Below are 15,055 nucleotides of genomic sequence, written 5' to 3' on the forward strand. Positions count from 1 at the left end.
CCAGCAGTTTGAGTGAAAACAATATGAAAAGATACAGCATAATATGAAACAATCAACAATAGCTATATAGTAAGATTCCAATGGTTCAGAATCTGTCTGGAACGTCAATGATTCCTGCTAATTTTCCTACACTAGCTGCTGAATATCTGATAGTTTTTATTATCTGACCCCATACCTGGAGAACTATTGGCTGTGAAACTCCATGAATTTGTGGGTTAAGGTGATAGAGAATTAAATATTAGGAGAGGCATGAGGCTTGCCCCCCAATACCAACACTAAAAAGAGGGGATTCGTTAACCCCTTCTCAACTTTTTTCCATGAGCCATAAGATTTTATTTTTAAATTGACATCGCCGTGTGAAGATTGGTTTTTGCAGGACGAGTTATAGTTTTGTATGACACCGCTCATTTTACACAGTAATTTACTAAAACACAGGAAAAAAATTCCAAGTGCGGTGAAATAAACCCCCCCAATTTCCATCATTGCTTTTTTGGTGTTTAGTTTTTGTGGCGTTCATTGGGCAGTAAAACCGAACTGGTGACGTGATTCTCCAGAACGGTGCGACGAGAGCGATATCGGACTTGTAAGGTCTTTTTTTATATACCGTATTGAACTGTTGCAAAAAAAATTGTGTTGCCATTTTGTGAGACGTCACTTTTTTATTTTCCCTGGATGACGCTGTGTGAGGACTTGATTTTTGCAAGACAATCTGTAGATAATATTGATAGCATTTTGGGCTACATACATTAGTTTCATCTCTTTTTTTTGCATTTTTGGGGGAGGTGCGTCAACTATAAGACAGTATTTTTTTTTTCTTTTTGGTGTTTACCCTACAGGTTAAATATTTATATATTTTGCAAAACTTGAAAATATTTATTTTTAATTTCTTAATTTTTAACTAGTGAAATAAAGGGGAGGGGGTTAATATTTGTTACTATTTGGTTTTATTTTTGCGCATTTCTTTTTCTCTCCTCTATGTACAAAAGCCATGACTCTTTATTGTACCACATAGTGGAGTGAGGCTCATGGTTTGTGGAACAAGTTGTACTTTTCAAAGACGCTATTCATTTTACCATAAAATGTATTAAATAATGAGAAAACATTGTAGACCCGGTGAAATGGTGAAAAATAAGACATTCCACCATTGTTTTTAGGGGTTTTGGTTTTATGGCATTCATTGTGAGGAAAAAATGACCTGGAAAACTAATCCCCCCGGTCAGTACGATAACGGAGATAACAAATTTGTATATAGATATATATTTCTGAGACACGTAACATTTACTTCTCCCTCAGTGGAGCTGTGTGATGCCTGTTTTTGCGTGGCGAGCTGATGGTTTCATTGATACCACTTTGAGGTCATTACAATGTTTTGCTTATTATTGTATTTATTTTAGGGCGGTGTGGGGACTGAAAATCTGCATTTCTGTCATTTGTAATTATTTTCTCTTTAAAGCATTATCGATCAGGTTAGCTAATTTCATATTTTGACAGATCAGACATTTATGAATGTGGTGACACCACAGATGTTTATTTTTTTCATTTCTTCATTTTTAATGGGGGTCTACAAGGGTGATTCAACTTTATTTTTTTCAATCTTTTCTTTTTATTGTTACTTTTTCTGATCACAGCTGAGCTTCCCTGGAGGACCAAGATAGCAGTGATAGGTGCCTTCAGCTGGCCCCAGCTATCCCATCAGCGCCCTGCAATCACATTGTCAGTGCCAATGGAAAACGGCGCACACTCCCACCCGTTGTGACGTCATTTACATGCCGTAATCAGCGATTAACAGTGGCATGTAAATGGTTACTAAACGTGGTCGGAGCGCAGCTATTTATTATGTCCGGCACCAGCCGTGTGTAGGGGGAGCTCAGCTCCTGGACCCTCTCCACGCGTGGTCACCCCTCCCAGGACGTTCAGCCATGTATAAGGGGAGCTCAGCTCCTGGACCCTCTCCACGCGTGGTCACCCCTCCCAGGACATTCAGCCATGTATAGGGGGAGCTCAGCTCCTGGACCCTCTCCACGCGTGGTCACCCCTCCCAGGACGTTCAGCCATGTATAGGGTGAGCTCAGCTCCTGGACCCTCTCCACACGTGGTCACTCCTCCCAGGACGTTCAACCATGTGTATGGAGAGCTCAGCTCCTGGACCCTCTCTACACGTGGTCACCCCTCCCAGGACTTTCAGCCATGTATAGGGGGAGCTCAGCTCCTGGACCCTCTCCACACGTGGTCACTCCTCCCAGGACGTTCAGCCATGTGTATGGAGAGCTCAGCTCCTGGACGATCTCCACACGTGGTGACCCCTCCCAGGACGGTCAGCCATGTGCAGGGGGAGCTCAGCTCCTGGACCCTTGTAAGGGGGTGACATATGATTACCGTCTTGCTCTGCTCCTCTAATGGTTCTTAATGTGCAACTGTTTACATATGTTAGCTATTGTAATGTCATTGTTAATACTTGGTGGTACTGCTACATGTAAAATATGTATTACCCTGCATAGTCAATGGTATTGCCACATTCTTTTCAGTGTTACCATTTATTTACAATGTCTGTAATGTAATAATGTGTAAGATAGGGAAAGTAAAGTGCACCTTTTGGACATTAGAGGGGGGAACCTTCGTATATACACTGCTCAAAAAAATAAAGGGAACACTAAGATACCACATCGTAGATATCACTGAATGAAATATCGCAGCTGCAAATCTTTATTAATTACATAGTGGCATGTGTTGAGAACAAGAAAACATAAAAATGATAAATGTAAATCAAAATTAATATCCCATGGAGGTCTGGATTTGGAAGGATGCTCAAAATCAAAGTGGAAAATCAAATTAAAGGCTGATCCAACTTCAGTGGAAATGCCTCAAGACAAGGAAATGATGCTCAGTAGTGTGTGTGGCCTCCACATGCCTGTCTGACCTCCCTATGACCCCTAGGCATGCTCCTGATGAGTCGGCGGATGTTGTCATGAGGGATCTCCTCCCAGACCTGGACTAATCATCCGCCAACTCCTGGACAGTCTGTGGTGCAACGTGACGTTGGTGGATGGAGCGAGACATGATGTCCCAGATGTGCTCAATCGGATTCAGATCTGTGGAACGGGCGGGCCAGTCCATAGCTTCAATGCCTTTATCTTGCAGGATCTGCTGACACACGCCAGTCACATGAGGTATTAGGAGGTATGAGGAGGAATCCAGGGCCAACCGCACAAACATATGGTCTCACAAGGGGTCTGAGGATCTCATCTCGGTACCTAATGGCAGTCAGGCTACTTCTGACGAGCACATGGAGGGCTGTGCGGCCCTCCGAAGAAATGCCACCCCACACCATTACTGACCCACTGCCAAACCAGTCATGCTGAAGGATGTTGCAGGCAGCAGATCACTCTCCACGGTGTCTCCAGAGTCTGTCACGTCTGTCACATGTGCTCAGTGAGAGCCTGCTTTCATCTGTGAAGAGCACAGGGCGCTAGTGGCGAATTTGCCAATCCTGGTGTTCTGTGGCAAATGCCAAGCATCCTGCACGGTGTTGCACTGTGAGCACAACCCTCATCTGTAGACGTCAGGCCCTCAGACCATCCTCATGGAGTCGGTTTCTAACCGTTTGTGCAGACACATGCACATTTGTGGCCTGCTGGAGGTTATTTTGCAGGGCTCTGGCAGTGCTCCTACTGTTCCTCCTTGCACAAAGGCTGAGGTAGCGGTCCTGCTGCTGGGTTGTTGCCTTCCTACAGCCACCTCCATGTCTCCTGGTGTACTGGCCTGTCTCCTGGTAGCTCCTCCAGCCTCTGGACACTACACTGATAGACACAGCAAACCTTCTTGCAACAGCTCGCATTGATCTGCCATCCTGGATGAGCTGCACTACCTGAGCCACTTGTGTGGGTTGTAGAGTCCGTCTCATGCTACTACGAGTGTGAAAGCACCACCAACATTCAAAAGTGACCAAAACATCAGCCAGAAAGCATTGGTACTGAGATATGGTCTGTGGTCCCCACCTGCAGAACCACTCCTTTATTGAGGGTGTCTTGATAATTGCCAATAATTTCCATCTGTTGTCTATTCCATTTGCACAACAGCATGTGAAATTGATTGTCAATCAGTTCTGCTTCCTAAGTGGACATTTGATTTCACAGAAGTTTGATTTACTTGGAGTTATATTCTGTTGTTAAAGTGTTCCCTTTATTTTTTTGAGCAGTGTATAAATTAGCAGTGTAGTTCCTATAGATAAGGCTGCAGTTTCTTTGGGGGCCTCTAGATGGGGGCATACTAGTGTGCAAGGTTACAATAGGTTATAGCTAGCTTGTAGGGGGATAAAATAGGAGGGGCTGCCGACTAGTAAGATAGGCGTTTTTAGGAAGTGAAACCTCAGGGTCAGGGTGCCCGAAGTGTTCACATGGGCTATAGGCCCCGGATGGCTGAGCAGCCACACAATGTTAAATAGCTGCAGCCCACATTATCCACTGCCACTGGGCATCATTGCAGAGGGCCAGTACAGGAGAAGAAAGATGTGGCGACTCACAGATTGGGCGGATGCCTTTAGGGTAGGAGTTGGTTGGAGTGAGGAGTTGAAGGAAGTTGGAGCTTCGACGGGAACGGTACAGACGGGCCAGATGCTTTTCCAAAGGCAACCAAACTTGGGGCGAAACGGCAGAAGGAATTGTCATCGTGGCGAGGTTAGGCCCAGGACGTTCAGCCATGTGTAGGGGGAGCTCAGCTCCTGGACCCTCTCCACACGCGGTCACCCCTCCCAGGACATTCAGCCATGTTTAGGGGGAGCTCAGCTCCTGGACCCTTCCCACATGCGGTCACCAATCCCAGGACGTTCAGCCATGTTTAGGGGGAGCTCAGCTCCTGGACCCTTCCCACATGCGGTCACCAATCCCAGGACGTTAAGCCATGTTTAGGGGGAGCTCAGCTCCTGGACCCTCTCCACACGCGGTCACCCCTCCCAGGTAGTTCAGCCATGTGTAGGGAGAGCTCAGCTCCTGGACCCGCTCCACATGCGGTCACCCCTCCCAGGTAGTTCAGCCATGTTTAGGGGGAGCTCAGCTCCTGGACCCTCTCCACACACGGTCACCCCTCCCAGGTAGTTCAGCCATGTGTAGGGCGAGCTCAGCTCCTGGACCCTCTCCACACGCGGTCACCCCTCCCAGGTAGTTCAGCCATGTTTAGGGGGAGTTCAGCTCCTGGACCCTTCCCACATGCGGTCACCAATCCCAGGACGTTCAGCCATGTTTAGGGGGAGCTCAGCTCCTGGACCCTTCCCACATGCGGTCACCAATCCCAGGACATAGATTTACACCCACATGTGTGAATCGTTTAAAACGTATTTTTTACTTTTTTAGTCTTTAAAGCGGATTTGATGGCTACGGGATTACCAAATATGTTTAATGCTTATTTTTAACTGGAGAAATAGGAGATTTGATTTTTTTTCTAACCTTTCCTTGTATTTTCTAGTCTTCATATGGGAATATGCTGGCATTATAGGCGGCAGTACTTTCTCTGTACACTGGCAGTACTTGAAGTTTCACAGTATATAGTAAAAACCAACATGTCTGGGCTTCACGGTTTCACCAAGATGGCGGCAATGGCGGCATTAAGACGGATTGCGTCACGTAATTGCCGCTGTCAGGGATTGACACCCAGACCTCACATGGGATGTCCCGTGTCAGGAAGGGGTTAATTGGGCTGCAGTATGTGTGATGGAGCGGAGCGGCCCCCCGGACCTCCCGTGACGCGGTTTTAGATGTACAGACATAGATCTTCCATTTTATAGGGATGGCTGTGACCAATCACCTTTACGTTTCCACTAGAGATACTATTAAGACCAGGCAATTGGGGTCCCGAGTCACCGGGCGGACCCCCATTCATGGACGGTCTGTTTCCATTACAGCCAATGGAAATAATGGGAACAAAAGGAAATGGCGCCTGTTGATAAAGCGGTTACCCACTGTAAAGTCTATGGTGTCCCCCTCAGAGTAGCCAGAAGATGTCAGCCGGTGGCCTGTCTCTCAGACGTCTCACTAGTCAGCTGTAGGACCCCAATAAGCGCTGTGTCCCCTTCACCAGTCTAACTGTACCGGGGCCTAAGGTAAAACCAGCTGTCTTTATTTTCAAGCGACTGTTTCACAAAATGGAGACGCTTTCTTCACAGTCTTCACATCAGGCAGCTCGATGTCACCTTGTATGAATATCGCACAATGATAGTCTATGGGTCGCCATGTTGGGCAGTGTCAGCACTGTGCCTAGCAACCAATCACATCATTGCTTTCATTTTGCAACCACCTCAGGCAGAATGAAAGGTGTGATCTGATTGGTTGCTATGGGTAATACATATAAAGGGTCTGAGTGAAGAGGAGTGTACTCTGTGCTATACATGGAGGGGGCTGGTGCTGTCCCTTGCAGTATACTCGGTGTTGTATATGGAGGAGCCTGTTGTTGTCCCTTGCAGAATACTCTGTGCTGTACATCGAGGGGGCTGGTGCTGTCCCTTGCAGTATACTTGGTGCTGTACATCGAGGGGGCTGGTGCTGTCCCTTGCAGTATACTTGGTGCTGTACATCGAGGGGGCTGGTGCTGTCCCTTGCAGTATACTTGGTGCTGTACATCGAGGGGGCTGGTGCTGTCCATTACGGTATACTCTGTACTGTACATCGAGGGGGCTGGTGCTGTCCCTTGCAGTATACTTGGTGCTGTACATCGAGGGGGCTGGTGCTGTCCCTTGCAGTATACTTGGTGCTGTACATAGAGGGGGCTGGTGCTGTCCCTTGCAGTATACTTGGTGCTGTATATGGAGGGGCTGGTGCTGTCCCTTGCAGTATACTCGGTGCTGTATATGGAGGGGCTAGTGTTGTCCATTACGGTATACTCTGTACTGTACATGGAGGGGGCAGGTGTCCCGTGAAGTATACTTGGTGCTGTATATGGAGAGGCAGGTGTTGTCCCTTAGGCTATGTGCACACGGTGCGGATTCTGTTGCGGATTCGCAGCGTTTCTTATTACCCTCACCCACAAAGCCCTCCATGGCTCAGCACCACCCTACATCTCCTCCCTTGTTTCAGTATACCACCCTACCCGCGCCCTCCGTTCTGCTGATGACCTGAGGTTAGCATCCTCAATAGTCAGAACCTCCCACTCCCGTCTCCAAGACTTTACACGTGCTGCGCCAATTCTTTGGAATGCACTTCCCAGGTCAATACGATTAGTCCCCAATCCCCACAATTTTAAGCGTGCCCTGAAAACGCATTTATTCAGACTGGCCTATCGCCTCAACACATTAACCTAATCTATCCCTGTGTGGCACAGCCAAAAGTTTTACCATAACCAGGTTCCCAGCATCATGTTCCCACATGCTTTATGCCTCCATTAGCCCTCTGTGTCTGTACTGTTACACACTTAACATTATGGCTGGTCCATACAATCAGGGCAACTGTTACCACCCACCTTTCGTGTCTCCCTCTTTCCTCATAGACTGTAAGCTTGCGAGCAGGGCCCTCACTCCTCTTGGTATCTGTTATGATCTATGTGATTATTGTTATGCTGTAATGTCTTTTGTCTGTACAAATCCCCTCCGAAATGTAAAGTGCTGCGGAATATGTTGGCGCTATAGAAATAACATTTATTATTATGTTTCTGGCCCTGCAGGTCTGCAGCAGTTTCTGCTGCGTTGTACAGTACCATTGTTTTCAGTGGTAATACCAAAAACGCTGTGCCCATGCTGCGGATTTTTCCGCGTGGATTTGCTGCGGGTTACAATCCGCAGCATGTCAATTCTTTGTGCGGATTCCGCTGCGGTTGGTTTCACACCTTCACCATTGTAGAGGTGTGAAACCGCAGGCTAATCAGCAGGTAAACCGCAGGTATTTTGACCTGCGGATTTACCTGTGGATTTTTCAAAATCCGCAGCACTTCCAACTACGTGTGCACATAGCCTAACAGTATACTCGGTGCTGCATATGGAGGGGCTGGTGTCTCTTGCAGTGTACTCTGTGCTGTACATGCATTGCTGGCTCTTACGCTGAGCATGCACGCTCCTGTTCCCGGTATATGCATGCATGCTCCAGCTCCGGTATATGTGTGAGGAGGAAGACTGGGCTGCGGACACCTGTACTGTGTCGGGTCCGGAACTGTCGAGGCTGCATCCCAGGTTGTCCGGGGGGAAAGAATAAGGGACCGGAGAGACCTTGTGACCCAGAAGCGCAGGGCGTGGCAAAGAGGAAAGCGCGCAAAGAGACGGGCAGTTTCCCACTGGCGGTGACAGAGCAGGTGTGTGTGCAGCAGCACCGCAACGTACCGCGGGCGGCTACACACGAGCACGCCGATGAGACCAGCAGCAGAGGAAGGGCTGTGGACTCCGTTGAGTGTTGCGCGCGGGCATAGGAACGTGGGCCACGTTCTGGACTGTTCGTTGTGGCCCTCTTTGCCGGACAGCACACCGCAGACCCCCCTCACCAGTAGACTGCACGCCGCTCCCTTGATTTTGGCTGCACAAGTTTATGGACTAATTGGCTCAATGGGTAAAAAACGGAGACCGCCCGTTGCCGCCAGAAGATTTACCGTGAGCTGTGGAATCTCCTCTGATGACCCCACACCAGCTGCTGCCGAGACTTCAACCCTCATCGGATCATCCGCGACCGAGGAAGCCACAAGCACGGTAAGTTGATTGCGTGGACTGTTATCACATTGTGGTTGTCGATTTCTCGATCATTTGCCCCTTTAAGGGCTCATACTCACTTGTGAGAAACTCGTAGGATCCTCGTGTGAGTCTCTCGCATGAAAACCCGCCACTGCCGCCGGCACTGGGACCGGAGCGAGCGGCAAATTTTCGCTCTGAGTGCCGGCCGCAGTGGCGGGTTTTCATGCGAGAGACTCACACGAGGATCCTACGAGTTTCTTGCAGGTGAGTATGAGGCCGGGGTCACACAATGCGAGAAACTCGCGCATCAATACCCGGCAGTCGGCACTCGGACCGGAGTGTGCAGCGGCATAGATATACATAGAAATACCCGCACGCTCCGGTCCGAGTGCTGGCGGCACTGCCGGGTATTGATGCGCGTTTCTCGCATTGTGTGACCCCGGCCTGAGCCCTTTGGGTTCGTGCACACGATGCGGATTCAACTGCAGATTTGGTGCAGAATTTGTGCGGATTTCACCTACGTTTTGACACCTGTGGATTCCTATAATGGAGCAGGTGTCAAATCCACGGAAAATTCCGCAACGTGTGCACTGCGTTTTTATACATAGTCTAAACTGGTACTGTACAATGCAGCAGAATTCGCAATGTGTGCACAGACCCTTACTGTTCATCTCCCTGCCAGGAGTACTTTGACTGTTAAATTAAATTAACCCTAGCTCTGCCTTTCTTGCGTCACTAAATCCTGCAACCTGCTTACATATGCACGCTCCTGTCTCCGGTATATGCACGCTCCTGGCCCCGCTATGTGCACGCTCCTGTCACCGGTATATGCACTCTCCGGTATATGCACGCTCCTGTCTCCGGTATATGCACGCTCCTGGCCCCGCTATGTGCACTCTCCGGTATATGCACGCTCCTGTCTCCGGTATATGCACTCTCCGGTATATGCACGCTCCTGGCCCCTCTATGTGCACGTTCCTGGCCCCGCTATGTGCACTCTCCGGTATATGCACGCTCCTGTCTCCGGTATATGCACTCTCCGGTATATGCACGCTCCTGTCTCCGGTATGTGCACGCTCCTGTCACCGGTATATGCACTCTCCGGTATATGCACGCTCCTGTCTCCGGTATATGCACGCTCCTGGCCCCGCTATGTGCACTCTCCGGTATATGCACGCTCCTGTCTCCGGTATATGCACTCTCCGGTATATGCACGCTCCTGGCCCCGCTATGTGCACTCTCCGGTATATGCACGCTCCTGTCTCCGGTATATGCACTCTCCGGTATATGCACGCTCCTGGCCCCGCTATGTGCACGCTCCTGTCACCGGTATATGCACTCTCCGGTATATGCACGCTCCTGGCCCCGCTATGTGCACTCTCCGGTATATGCACGCTCCTGTCTCCGGTATATGCACGCTCCTGGCCCCGCTATGTGCACTCTCCGGTATATGCACGCTCCTGTCTCCGGTATATGCACTCTCCGGTATATGCACGCTCCTGTCTCTGGTATATGCACGCTCCTGGCCCCGCTATGTGCACTCTCCGGTATATGCACGCTCCTGTCTCCGGTATATGCACGCTCCTGTCTCCGGTATATGCACTCTCCGGTATATGCATGCTCCTGGCCCCGCTATGTGCACTCTCCGGTATATGCACGCTCCTGTCTCCGGTATATGCACGCTCCTGGCCCCGCTATGTGCACTCTCCGGTATATGCACGCTCCTGTCTCCGGTATATGCACTCTCCGGTATATGCACGCTCCTGTCTCTGGTATATGCACGCTCCTGGCCCCGCTATGTGCACTCTCCGGTATATGCACGCTCCTGTCTCCGGTATATGCACGCTCCTGTCTCCGGTATATGCACTCTCCGGTATATGCATGCTCCTGGCCCCGCTATGTGCACTCTCCGGTATATGCACGCTCCTGTCTCCGGTATATGCACGCTCCTGGCCCCGCTATGTGCACTCTCCGGTATATGCACGCTCCTGTCTCCGGTATGTGCACGCTCCTGTCACCGGTATATGCACTCTCCGGTATATGCACGCTCCTGTCTCCGGTATATGCACGCTCCTGTCTCCGGTATGTGCACGCTCCGGTCCCCGCAGGCTCTGTGCCGGGATGCAGGCGGTGCCGGCTGCAGGGAGGGGCCGGGCTGGAGGAGGGGGCCTGGTCCGGGCACTTGCACAGCCGGCGCCGCCTCCTCCTCCTCTGCTCCGTGCAGCGCTCTGTGCCCGCAGTGTGTGCGGGGAGATGTGACAGTGAGAAGCCGAGCACAGGCCACCATGTCCCCGGGAGCGGCGAGCCGGACACCCCGCGTCTGACCGCAGCCTTCCGCCCTGCCAGTCTCCAGCGCACCGGGCAGCAGAGAGCACAGGGAGCCCGGCTGCCAGCGGTAGAGGGGGCCCCCGCCTGCACCTCCGGGACCCGGGGGCTCCGTGCACCGGCGCTGCTCCACTTCTGCCGGGAAATGTTGACTTAATGTTGGAGACCTGAGAGCGACCCAGAGGAGAGATCTGTGCCCTGAACTGGATCCAGCGCCCTGTCACCCACTGGATCCCCTCTGCCTCCATCCCCTGGACCCCAGCCAGGAGCCGTGAGTCTACTGGGGTCCCCGAACATCCCGGATCCCTCCCTGCACCCAGGATCCCGGCTCTTAACTCCTCTGGACCCCTTTTCCCTGTAGTCCCAGGATTCCTAAACCTAATTGATCCCTTCAGGTCATTGGATCCCAGACGCCTCCAGAGTCCAACTGGATCCCTCTGTGCAGTGCCGGAGCCTCGTATTCGTGGCCCCTGAGAAGCCTCCAGTGCTGGATGCAAGGATCGAGTCACCTGCAGATCCCCCAGCACAGATCCCCGGATCCCACCTGATCCCATCGTTTTGTTACTTTACTTTGTGAAGGAAACTATTGGAACCTTGTGCATTGTTACCTGGAAGCTGGGAACAGTCAGCAGGTAGGAGGGGTCCGAGCTGGATGTGTAGGAAGGCTCCTATGTGTGTTTAGGTTTATACTGTGCCCCCTATATACTTTGTGGATGTGCAGTGCCCCCTATATACTGTGGGTGTGCTGTGCCCCCTATATACTGTGGGTGTGCTGTGCCCCCTATATACTGTGTGCTGTGCCCCCTATATACTGTGTGCTGTGCCCCCTATATACTGTGTGCTGTGCCCCCTATATACTGTGGATGTGCTGTGCCCCCTTATATACTGTGGATGTGCTGTGCCCCCTTATATACTGTGGATGTGCTGTGCCCCCTTATATACTGTGGATGTGCTGTGCCCCCTTATATACTGTGGATGTGCTGTGCCCCCTTATATACTGTGGATGTGCTGTGCCCCCTTATATACTGTGGATGTGCTGTGCCCCCTTATATACTGTGGATGTGCTGTGCCCCCTTATATACTGTGGATGTGCTGTGCCCCCTTATATACTGTGGATGTGCTGTGCCCCCTTATATACTGTGGATGTGCTGTGCCCCCTTATATACTGTGGATGTGCTGTGCCCCCTTATATACTGTGGATGTGCTGTGCCCCCTTATATACTGTGGATGTGCTGTGCCCCCTTATATACTGTGGATGTGCTGTGCCCCCTTATATACTGTGGATGTGCTGTGCCCCCTTATATACTGTGGATGTGCTGTGCCCCCTTATATACTGTGGATGTGCTGTGCCCCCTTATATACTGTGGATGTGCTGTGCCCCCTTATATACTGTGGATGTGCTGTGCCCCCTTATATACTGTGGATGTGCTGTGCCCCCTTATATACTGTGGATGTGCTGTGCCCCCTTATATACTGTGGATGTGCTGTGCCCCCTTATATACTGTGGATGTGCTGTGCCCCCCTATATACTGTGTGCTGTGCCCCCTTATATACTGTGGATGTGCTGTGCCCCCTTATATACTGTGTGTGTGCAGCTCTCTCCCTGTATATATACTGATAAGCCCTTTCCATATAGCTAAGTATAGTGTGTGCAGCTCCATACAGGTATATATTTCTGTGTGCAGCCCGCTCTGTATGTGTGTGTGTGTGTGTGTGTGTGTGTGTGTGTGTGTGTGTGTATATATATATATATATATATATTTAAGCCCTTTCCCTATAGCTAATTATGTGTGTGTATACTGTGTGCATCATTCTCCGTGTGTGCGTATTGAAATATATACACATGTATGTTCAGCTTTTTCCTTGTGTGTCTGGTATACATGGCTTCCCTCTTCCTGTATACTCTTGTGTACATATACTGTGGATGCAGCCCATGTATCCGTGCATATGTGATGTTCTCTTCTCCTTCCTTATTACTGTGAATGTATGTGTGTGTGTAATATATATTATAACTGCATACCCAATGTGTGTATATGCACACTGAGTATACAAACCTCCCTGCACTTATTATCTATCTATCTATCTATCTATCTATCTATCCCCTGGATGCTGCACTGCTCTCCTCCCTGCAAACTTCTATTATTTCCCTGCAGCAGAGGTTCAACTGGTGTACTGTGTCTTTACACTGAGGGTGGGGGGCCCTTATTTAGGGGTCTTGGCTGCACTGCAATGTCCTCCTCCCCCAGCAGCGATCCTGTGCATGTAACCTAATAGGATCACTGGATCTCTAGGGTGATCTGCTCTCAGGAGATGGAGAGGCTGCTGTTGCGCATCCCTGTGAGCTGTAGATAATAGAAGTCCGCTCTCCTGTGTAATCTAGGGTAATGCTAGCCATAATCACCTCTTATATGGCACCGACATGTGGTGCAGCGCTGTACAGTGCGGAGCCGCTGCCTTCATCCCACACAAGGACGTCATTGATGGAAGCATTGAGGATCCGGCATGATCCTTGTGCTGTAAATAAGAGGCACAGGCAGAAACCTCATTATCCCCTTTGTGTTTTGCATGTGGGTCCCTTGTCCCCACTCCTGGGCAGGGGGGACAGGCGGGCAGGGGGTAGCAGGGGCTGTGGAGACTGGGGGTGGCGGAGCTGCTCTTGTATCTTGGGACAAGGAGAGGGGTTACAGGAAAATGCAGCCAGATGTGAACTGGCTCCGGCGGTGGTAGTAGGAATGGCAACAATTAGATGCAGGATCCTTTGTTCTAAAGGAGCCAGACACAATCTGGGGCCGACTTCCCAAACTTTGACTAAGGGGAATAGGCAGAGCCTTGGGCAATGGATGCTTTATGCCCATTAAAGTGCCCTCTGGTTTGATTTACTATTGTAAGGCTCAGTTTTGACCGTCCTATTATGGGGGGGTAGTTATGCCAGTTCACGTCTGCCCTGCATGGTTTGGTGGATTAAAGTGCTATTGTTGCCAGGCCTTGTGCGAAAATAAGAGCAGATGGTGCCAGATAAATGCAGCCTCTACTGCGCCCACATCCCTTAGGGTGGCAAGGAAGATGGAGGGGGCAAAGTGGTCGTCTTCACCATGTCACACCATTGCTTTACTGAGGCTTGATGCCCTCATGCAATGGATGTGATCTGACCTTCGTCTTGTGTATGAGAAGGGCAGGGATATGCATGGCATGATTGGGAGAGCTGCAATCTGCTGCTGGTTATTGATGTGAAGCTGGCAGTCCACTGCCCTGTGCCAACATCCCCGCTCAGGTGTGCGCCTGCTGTATTTGCACATAAATATCCTGGTGCACAAAAGGATCCTGCAGAACAAATGCCCTGTGTGTGTTTTTTTTTTTTTTGTTTTTTTTTCAGCCTCTTCTCAAGCCCCCTCCTCTTTGTTGCTGCCACTAAGAGAGGTGCCATTTCACATCATTCTGCACAAATTGTTTGAATTAATGCAAGTGTGAATTTTTACGGTTCCAAGGGGTCGATTACCATATCAAAGCTCATCCAGCTTCTGGCTCATTGGAGAAAACTTTAGCCTGGCCTTGCATTTCTCTACAGAATAGAGGCCCAAAGGGGCAGCGAGCGAGGGGAGAGGAGGGGGTGCTAGATGGATGGTTAAAATGGGGCAGAGGAGGAGGTTGAATGGAAGCGTCTGCGGTTTTGTACTCATATTGACCAAGAAACATTTCTGGACAGAGCTCTTGAAAGGAGCTAATCTGTTTAGAGCTCATGAAAAGTGACCTTTAAGAATGGTGCTGTGTATTGGGGGAAGGACCTTTAGTGGGTTTAGTGGATTGTGTTTGGCCTTATACGCTTCCATCGTTACTCATGCCATATCATAAAGCGTCTCGTATAGTGACGTGAAGCCAGCGTCTCACCTTGTTCGGTGCACACTGTGGGGGGACGGTATTATTTCATCTGGGGGACATATAAGCCTTGTGCCCTTCTGCCATTGTGACTCCGTGTAGCCTGCATACATTTTCTTCCGTCTTTATTATGCACCACTGAATTCCTTATCTTGTGCTTCACATATAATATGATATATAGACTCGATAGCGGCACTAAATTAGAGCCGCCGTGCAGTTATA

The 15,055-nt window shown here is 50.1% G+C and overlaps 1 protein-coding gene across 21 annotated transcripts in view; it reads left to right on the plus strand.

The window, feature by feature from the left end:
- Positions 1 to 10,782: 10,782 nt before the first annotated feature.
- Positions 10,783 to 15,055, plus strand: part of ADGRL2 (adhesion G protein-coupled receptor L2) — a 218,755-nt gene continuing 214,482 nt past the window's right edge. For 5 of the 21 annotated variants that reach the window (XM_073544881.1, XM_073544886.1, XM_073544887.1 and 2 more), the window contains exon 1: positions 10,785 to 11,592. The gene's annotated coding sequence lies outside the window, so the exon portion shown is untranslated. Of the gene's footprint in view, positions 11,593 to 15,055 lie in introns of all 21 variants that reach the window. The other 16 variants (XM_073544871.1, XM_073544873.1, XM_073544892.1 and 13 more) reach the window with 9 other exon arrangements.

Source organism: Dendrobates tinctorius, unplaced genomic scaffold (assembly GCF_039654945.1).
Source record: "Dendrobates tinctorius isolate UK_male_01 unplaced genomic scaffold, ASM3965494v1 ptg000138l, whole genome shotgun sequence".
NCBI lineage: Eukaryota > Metazoa > Chordata > Amphibia > Anura > Dendrobatidae > Dendrobates > Dendrobates tinctorius.